We start from the raw sequence: 9,502 nt of genomic DNA on the forward strand, positions 1-9,502 counted from the left end.
CTGCATACAAAATCATATCATACACAAACAGGAGTAATCTTGCTTCTTCCTTTCTGATTTGGATGCCTTTAACTTTGCCTTGTCTGATTGTTCTAGCTAGTACTTCCAGTACTATGTTGAATGCAGTGTACAGAGTCAGCATCCTGTCTTCTTCCTTCCTTTAGAGGGAAAGCTTTTTTTCTTACATTTATTGAGATGACCATGTAGTTGGGTTTTTTGTTTTTATTTTTTGAGACAAGTTCTGACTTCTATTGCCCAAGCTAGAGTGCTATGGTGTCAGCCTTGCTCACAGCAACCTCCAGCTCCTGGGCTCAAGCAATCCTCCTGCATCAGCCTCTGGAATAGCTGGGGCTACAGGTGCTTGCCACGATGCCTGGCTAATTTTTTTTTTCTATTTTTTATGTTGTATAGATGGGGTCTCGCTCTGTTGCCTAGGTTGGCCTCAAACTCCTGCTCTCAAGAGATCCTCATGATTTGGCCTCCCAGAGTGCTGCGATTATAGGTATGAGGCACCTTGCCCAGCCAAAAGCTCTTTGACATTGGCCTTGGCAATGATTTTTTTAGAAATCACACCAAAAACTCAGGCAACAAAAGCAAAAATCAACAACTGGGACTATATCAAATTACAAAGCTTCTGCACAAGGGAATAGTCGAGAAAATGAGAAGGCAGCCAGTGCAACGGGAGGAAATCCCGACAAGACACGGACATCTGATAAGAGGCCAATATGCAAAAAGATAAGGAACTCACACAACTGAATAGGAAAAAAGCCACAAATAACCCGATGAAAAAATAGGCAGAGGATCTGAATAGACATTTTTTCAAAGAAGACATAAAAATGGCCAACAGGTATATGAAACAGTGCTCAGCATCACTGATCACCAGGGAAATACACATGCTACAGCCTGTATCCGCTTAGGGTGGCTGTGACCAAAAAGCAAGAAGTAAGAAGTGTTGGCAAAGGGAAGCCTTGGACGCTGATGGTGGGTGTGTAATTTGGTACAGCCAGCATGGAGAACAGTATGTAGGTCCCCTAAAAATTTAAAAATAGAGCCACCATACGATCCAGCAGTCTTTCTCCTAGGTACATATCCTAAGGAAATGAAGCTAGCACCTTGTAGAGATACCCGCACCCTCATACCCACCATGACATAGTCGCAGCAGCCAAGCTCTGGACTTGACCTGAGTGTCCACTGACAGATCACTAGGTAAAGAAATGGTGGCCTGGCTTGGCGCCCAAAGCACAGTGGTTACAGCGCCAGCCACATACACTGAGGCTGGCAGGTTCAAACCCAGCCCAGGCCAGCTAAGCAACAATGACAACCGCAACAGAAAAATAGCCGGGTGTTGTGGAGGGCACCGATAGTCCCAGCTACTTGGGAGGCTAAGGCAAGAGAATTGCTTAAGTGTAAGAGTTTAAGGTTGCTGTGAGCTATGATGTCACAGCACACTACCTATTGTGACATAGTGAGACTCTGTCTCAAAAAAAAAAAAGAAAACGGAAACCCTGATATGCATACAGGGGAATATTATTCAGCCTTAAAAAATAAGGAGACCTTAACTTTTGTGACAACATGGATGAACATGGAGGACATTCTGCTGTGTGAAATACAGAAAGAAAACTACTCCATGAGTGTACTTGCATATGAAATCTTAAAAACAAATCTAATACATAGAAATGGAGAAAAGAATGGGAGGGAGCAGGAGGGAGAGGAGATGTAGGTCAGAGAGTGCACAATTACTGTTAGGTGGACTAAGTCCAGAGCACCAACTACAGCACGAGGGTTGCAGTTAGCAGTATCACATTGTACTCAGAAAATGTGCTTGGAGAGTGGACTGTAGGTGCTCTCACCACACAAGATGATGCATATGTTAATTTCTCAAAACATAACACGTGCCTTACACGACTTGTATTTACATGTATATTAAGTAGTATAGACTATATTTAATAATAAAAAAGAAAGGCCTGGCACAGGTCAGGCCTATAATCCTACAAGTGGCTCAAGCCTGTAATCCCAGAACTCTGGGAGGCCAAGGTGGGTGGATCCCTTGAAATCAAGTGTTTGAGACCAGCCTGAGCAAGAGTGAGACCCTGTCTCTACTAAAAATAGAAAAACTAGCTGGGTGTTGTATGAGTGCCTATGGTCCTAGCTACTCAGCAGGCTGAGGCATGAGGATTGCTCAAGCCCAGGAGTTTGAGGTTGCTGTGAGCTATGATGCCACAGCTCTCTACCCAAGGCAACAAAATACACTCTGTCTCAAAAAAAGCCCAAACAATAAAAAAGGAGAAATTGCTGCTGGCTCATTGCTACTAAGGACACTCAGACTGCGTTGGAATGTTGCCTCTTTTCTGTTCAGGGTCCAGCCCACAGCACCGCCAGCACTAGGGCGTCAGTTCCCACTTCATCAGTCTCATCTTGTGGCTCAGAACTGCAACAGTCTGAGACACACTGGTGAATGTCCCCCAGCCTGGGGCTCTCTGAAGTTTCATCCTGATGTGTCTAGGGTCCTGGGTTTTGGAAGGAAGACCACCAGGTGACCCGTGGCTGTGCCTGCCAGGGGTCTGCCCTGCCAACTGACTATTCTCCCTTTTCCATGCTCTGCTACCCCCTTCCCGATGACCGAGGACTTGCACTTGCTCTTCCTCCTGGACAGGGCAGTGACTACATGTGGTATTTGGGATTCTCTTAGCCTTCTGTAAGGAAGATCTGCCTCCTCGCCCCCATTTATCCAGTCATTTCTTGTTTTCAGTGTGGACTCATGTACTGGGTCATGACCAATACTACGGTATTTATTTGCTTTTTGCTCAACTTGTTCCACAGGGTGCCCTTTAAAGTTGGCCCCTGTGTCCCTGTGATGCACCCTGTCCTCTTGTTTCTGCAGTACATTCCAGGCTTGTACCACACACCGACCACTGACTCTCCAGTGCTTCACTGACTTTTTCAGCAAGTCTTTATCAGGCACCTACTGTATACCTGCTACTGTAATGGCTCCAGGAACATCATTGATGTTCACAAAGCATTCGCTTATCTGTCTCTTCATCTAACCAGAGCTCCTCAACTCCTGCTCTGCCCCCAGGGTCACACCAGGCTCTGGCATTCCAGGACATGGCAGGTGCCCCCCCACTCCCGGGTCCCCACAGTGTGGTGAGGCCCACTGGGGAGGAAGGCCAGGCGGGGGCTCTGCATCCTTCGTAGTAGTCAGAGACAGTGATTCTGGGCTCTACCCTGAACTTTGGAGTAAGCCACTGTTGCCATCCTCTCGGCAACTGTGTACACTCTCACTTGTGTACAGAGATCTTTCTACAACCTTCTCTCATTCCATAGGGGCCAGGGCAGGATCAGGACATCCATCCCAATACCCCATGTGTGGGGGAACAGGCTGTGTTCAGTGCCCTCAGCCCTTGTCTCACACCCTCTCCCCAGGTCTGGGTCCTGCTTTTCCAGTCAGGAAATTGGAATGGATGACATCTGAGTGCAGGGAACACCGCTGCCTGGGAGTCAGAGTGGGGATTGTTCCTGCCACCAGACACAGCTCATCTCAAATTTGGGCTCCACTGCTGAAAAGTCAGCCAGCCTCTCTAGGCCTCATGTCCTTGAGTAAAGGGGTGCAGTCAGTGTAGCCGGGCTCACAGTTCCACCTGGAGGCTGGCATGGTGGCTCTTGCCTGTAAACCCAGCATTTCAGGAGGCTGGAGCAGAGGATTGCTTGAGCTCAGGAGTTCGAGGCCAGACTGAGCAAGAGTGAGACCCTATCTCTACTACAAATAGAAAACATTAGCTGGACATTGTGACTGGCACCTGTAGTCCCAGCTACTCAGGAGCCTGAGGCTAAAGAATTGCTTGAGCCCAGGAGTTTGAGGTTGCTGTGAACTATGATGACACCATGGCACTCCAGCCCTGGGGCAACAGAGGATCTATCTCAAACAAAACAAAACAAAACAAAACAAAACACAGATAAAAACAACTCAACTTGGAGATCAAGTGAGACGCGGGTCCAGCAAGGGCACATCTCAGGCTCCAGCACGTGACAGGCAGGCTCTGGCTGTTGATGCACCTCAGACAGTGAGGTGGGGACACCTGTACACCAGTCATAGTGAATTGCCAGGTGTGGATGGCAAAGCTGGCAGACGGTGTAACCATGGCAACCAGCCTCTGGGGGACTGGTCAGCAAAGCCATGCATGGGAGGCTGGTGATTGGTGGGAGGCAGGAAGCCAGGCCCTAGTGCCTGCCGGGTGCCAATACCCCTAGTGAATCTGGGATTAGTCTGGGCAAAGATGCTGACACCTGGAACAGATGGAAGACCTGAACCTCAGCTTGCAGGGTGGGAGACATTAGGGGAAGTGCTGCCCCATCTCTCAGAGCTAGGGGTGCTGGCTTGGTTGTCAGGTGCGTTTTTGCAGACAGTGTGAGCACACCCCACACGTGTCCTCATGGGTAGAATGAGTAGAGGAGGGTGTGGTTTCTCCCTCCCACTGCTGCCAGAGCTGACACTCTCCAGAGCCTGGATCTGTTTCCCCAGCTTTCCTCCCCTCCCAGTCGCCTATCATGGTGTCTGTGGCTACTCACAGGTCTTTTTTTAACACCAAGGGGCTGGCGGGGGGCAGAACACCCGCCTGACAGTCACTGGTTCTGCCCCTTCCCTCTTGACAAGGTGTGCCTAGGCAGGGGGAGCATGCTCTCAGGCCCTCTGACCCACATCTGACCTCCTGCTCACAGCTTATCCGTGGAACCTGGCACAGGCTTGGCTCAAAGCAAACACTCAGTTAATACTTGTTGGATGCACGTATACCCTGTAGCCTGATCTCCATCTTGAGGAGGAGATTCTGGAATGTGCTAGAACTGACCAATCTCTGGGATGGGTAAGCCCTGACCATCTGCAGAATGTTCTGACTTTGGTCATCTCCTTCTTACAGCTTCTGCCAGCCTTGCCAGGCAGCTGGGTGGGAAAGTGCAGGTGAGATATCTTGGGTCCACACCAGGGGCTCTGGGCCCCAGCTCAGCACCATCTCTCTGTCCTCAGCTTCCTTCTACTTCAAATAGTGATGATACCTTAGAGAATTAAATGAGGCCATATGGGTAAAATGTTACTATAGTGTCTGCACATCAGAAGAACTCAATAACTGTTACTTGTACTACAGCCATCATTGAGTCTGGAATCAGTCTCATTTTGACTGAATACTGTTCTCCTAATGGCCTTTCTTGTATTCTTTTGATCCATTGATCTACCATCCACCTATGTATCAACCATCCATCTATCTATCCATCATTCATCTATCTATCTATCCATCTTCCATCCATCTATTTATCCATCTACTATCCTTCTATCCATCCACCATCCATCTATCATCCATCCAACATTGATTAATACCAACATGCAGGCACTGATTAGGATATTGGTTAAATCTTAATTAAGCCCATTTCTATAGGTATCTTTCTAAAGAAGACTTGAGGGATATCACTCCCTAGTTCAAGATGAACAAGCATTGGCCGGGTGCTGTGGCTCATGCCTGTAATCCTGGCACTTTGGGAGGCCAAGGTGAGTGGTTTGCTTGAACGCACAACTTTGAAACAAACCTGAGCAAAAAGTGAGACCCTGTCTCAACTAAAGTTAGAAAAACTGAGGCAAGAGGATCACTTGAGCCTGAGTCAGAGGTTGCTGTGAGCTATGACGCCATGGCACTCTACCCAGGGTGACATCTTGAGACTCTGTCTCAAAAAAAGAAAAAAAGATGAACAAGCATTGTACTGAATAGAAAAAAATTGGAAGCCTTTAAGATCTGGAACAGGACAAGGGTGCCTATTTTCACCACTTTTATTCAACATAATACTGAAGTCTTGGCCAGAGCAACCAAGCAAGGGAAAGAAAAGAAGGGAATCCAAATAAAGAAGTCAAATTATCCTTGTTCACAGATGACATCATCTTAGAAAAACCTAGACTCCACTAATAAAACTGTTAGAACTGATAAACTAATTCAATGAAGTTGCAAGATACAGAATCAACATACAAAAATCAGTAGCATTTATGCACGCCAACAACAAACTATTTGAAAAATAAACTGAGAAAGCAATACCATTTACAATAGCTAGAAAGAATATAAAATACCTCAGAAACAATTTAATCCAAGAAGTGAAAGATCTAGACAAGTAAAACCATAGAACACTAAGGAAAGAAATGGAAGGCCAAGGCTGGAACTCAGAGCCAAGTGTGAGCTCTAATCACACCCACCCCAACACAGACTGCAGCAGAGACAGACACACCAGCTCCAGGCAGTGGCACAGACCAGGGCTGAGTTGCAGTTTCTGTGAACTCAAACAGTACCTGGTCCAAATATAGCCAGGACAGAATCACAAATTCTGTGAAAATATAATTGTCGGCTCAGCGCCTATAGCTCAACCGGCTAAGGCGCCAGCCACGTACACCTAAGGTGGCGGGTTCGAATCTCCAGCCCAGACCCACCAAAACAACAATGACGGCTGCAACCAAAAAATAGCCAGGCGTTGTGGCGGGCGCCTGTGGTCCCAGCTACTTGGGAGGCAGAGGGAGGAGACTCGCTTGAGCCCAGGAGTTGGAGGTTGCTGTGAGCTGTAATGCCACGGCACTCTACCCAGGGGGACAGCTTGAGGCTCTGTCTCAAAAAAAAAAAAAAGAAAAAGAAAAAGAAAATATAATTGTCAGCAACATCAATCAGGGGCAGGGCTGGAACTGAGTGAACCACCCCTGCTTCCATTAACCACCTGAGGTTGTCAGGTCTCAGGGCCCCCTGCAGGATGATGGCAGAGTACAGAGGCCTGGCTGAAGAAACATAGATCTCTCTGTGACTCAGGCAGGCACAAACCACTGAAGCATCTGATTATTGGAGGGAACTGGGTCATAATCCTGCAGAGTTACCAGTGAATGGGTGTGACAGAAGTGCAAGGTGGGGAAGGAGGCTTCAACCTTCCTTCCCAGACTAATTCATTTTCTGGGGGTGGGGGGGCTTCTGACTCCATGGAGCACCAGAATGAGTCATACTTGAGCTGTCAGTAGACCCCTGCTATCTAGTTGCTGGAGACCTTTTGAACTCTCCCACCTGAGACCAGGATCTGAATGGGACAATTGATTTGGACCTCTCAGATGGGACCAATCACCCGAGGACTATCCAAAGTGGTGCCCTGAGTGTGTGATTGTGGGAAGGTTTGATTTCCCTTTTCCAGTTGTTGCCTGTGGAGAGTGGGGTGGCTTAATTGCTGGTATTTCTCCACAGCTGAAACTTCAACCCAAAGTGACTGATTCACTAGGGTAGGACAGAGACCAGCTGAAAACAAGACAGAGCCACTTAGCCCCACCACACCAAGTAAGTCCCCAGTGTCTCAGGCCATAGCACTGTATGGGTCCTTTACAAAACTCTAGGGGAAAAGGTACAGACACCATGCACAGCTCTTGGGCAAAGGGCTGGTTAATCACTACTCTAGGAGCCCCCCAACCCAACTTCACCTTATCTGCTCATCTAGCCAAATGGAGTAAAATAATCATGGGGTGGACTCAGTGGAAAAACTCCGGTAACATGAATAACCAGAGTAGATCAACTCCCTCAAGGAATGATATGGTGGACACAACTGAAGATCCCATTCATAGACAAATGGTGGAGATGACAGAAATTGAATTCAGTTTGGATTGCAAATAAGATTAATAGAATGGAGGCAAAGTAGAAATTAGAAATTCAAGGAGCACTTCAAAATTTGTCTCAAGAATTCAATGAATTCAAAGACAAAATCACCAAAGATTTTGACACATTGAGACAAGAATTTGTAGCCCTCAAAGATCTGAGAACTACAGTAGAATCCCTCAGTTACAGAATGGAGCAAATAGAAGAAAGGATTTTTGACATTGAGGATAAAGCTTTTGAATGCTCCCAAGCACTCAAAGAGGAAGAGAAATGGAGAGCAAAAATGGATTATTCTTTCAGAAGAGCTATGGGCTAATTTGAAGAAAACTAATATTCTCCTTTAGGAACTCCTGAAGGCGACGAGGTTGCTTTGCAAGGCACAGAGGCTGTTCTTCATGAGATTATGAAGAACTTTCTAGACATGCCAAGTGATTCTGAAATTCAGATAGCAGACAGTTTCAGAACCCCAGCACAACTCAACCCAAACAGGACATCTAGGCACATCATAATTAACTTCACTAAAGTTAATATGAAGGAGAAAATTCTGAAAGCAGCCAGACATAAGAAAACCATAACATACAAGGGGAAGAATATTAGCATGACTGCAGATCTCTCTGCTGAAACCTTTCAAGCTAGAAGAGGGTAGTCATCGACTTTTAATCTCCTAAAACAAAATAACTTTCAACCCAGGATCCTGTATCCAGCTAAACCGAGTTTCATTTATAATGGAGAAATTAAATACTTTAATGACATTCACAAGTTGAAGAAATTTGCCATAACTAAACCAGCTCTCCAGGATATCCTCAGACCTATCCTACACAATGACCAGCGCAATCCTCCACCACAAAAGTAGACTCACTCAGAAACTTTTGATCAACTTCCACAGTGGCGAAAGGATTAAAAATGTCCACTAGACTTGAAAAACTTGATACCCAAAATTCTACCACACTTATCAATATTCTCAATTAATGTGAATGACTTAAATTGTCCTCTAAGGAGGCACAGTTTGGCTGACTGGATACAAAAACCCAGGCCAGATATCTGCTGCATACAAGAATCTCATCTTACCGTAAAAGATAAATAGACTCAGGTTAAAGGGATGGTCATCTATATTTCAGGCACATGGAAATCAGAAAAAAGCAGTTCTTGCATTTTTATTTACAGATATAATAGGCTTTAAACCAACAAAAGTAAGGAAAGATAAGGATGGTCACTTCATTTTTGTTAAGGGTAACACTCAACAAGATATTTCAATTATTAACATTTATGCACCCAACCAGAATGCACCTCAATTTATAAGAGAAACTATAACAGACATGAGCAACCTGATTTCCTCCAGCTTCATAATAGTTGGAGATTTTAACCCTCCTTTGGCAGTGTTGGATAGATCCTCCAATAAGAAGCTAAGCAAAGAAATTTTAGAGTTAACCATTCAACATTTGAATTTAACATACATCTATAGAACATTTCATCCTAACAAAACTGAATACACATTCTTCTCATCAGCCCATGGATCATCCTCCAAAATTGATCACATCTTAGGTCACAAGTCTAACCTCACCAATTTTAAAAGAATAGAAATTATTCTTTGCATCTTCTCAGACCATCATGGAATAAAAGTTGAACTCAGTAACAACAGGAATCTGCATACTCATATGGAAGCTAAATAACCTTCTGCTGAATGATATCTGGGTCATAGATGAGATTAAGAAGGAAATTACCGGTTCAGCGCCTGTGGCTCAAGTGGCTAAGGCACCAGCCACATACACCTAAGGTGGCGAGTTCGAATCCCCAGCCCAGGCCCGCCAAACAACAATGATGGCTGCAACCAAAAAATGGCCAGGCGTTGTGGCAGG

This window comes from Otolemur garnettii, unplaced genomic scaffold (genome assembly GCF_000181295.1).
Source record: "Otolemur garnettii isolate 467f Iridium unplaced genomic scaffold, OtoGar3 scaffold00087, whole genome shotgun sequence".
In the NCBI taxonomy this organism is placed as follows: domain Eukaryota; kingdom Metazoa; phylum Chordata; class Mammalia; order Primates; family Galagidae; genus Otolemur; species Otolemur garnettii.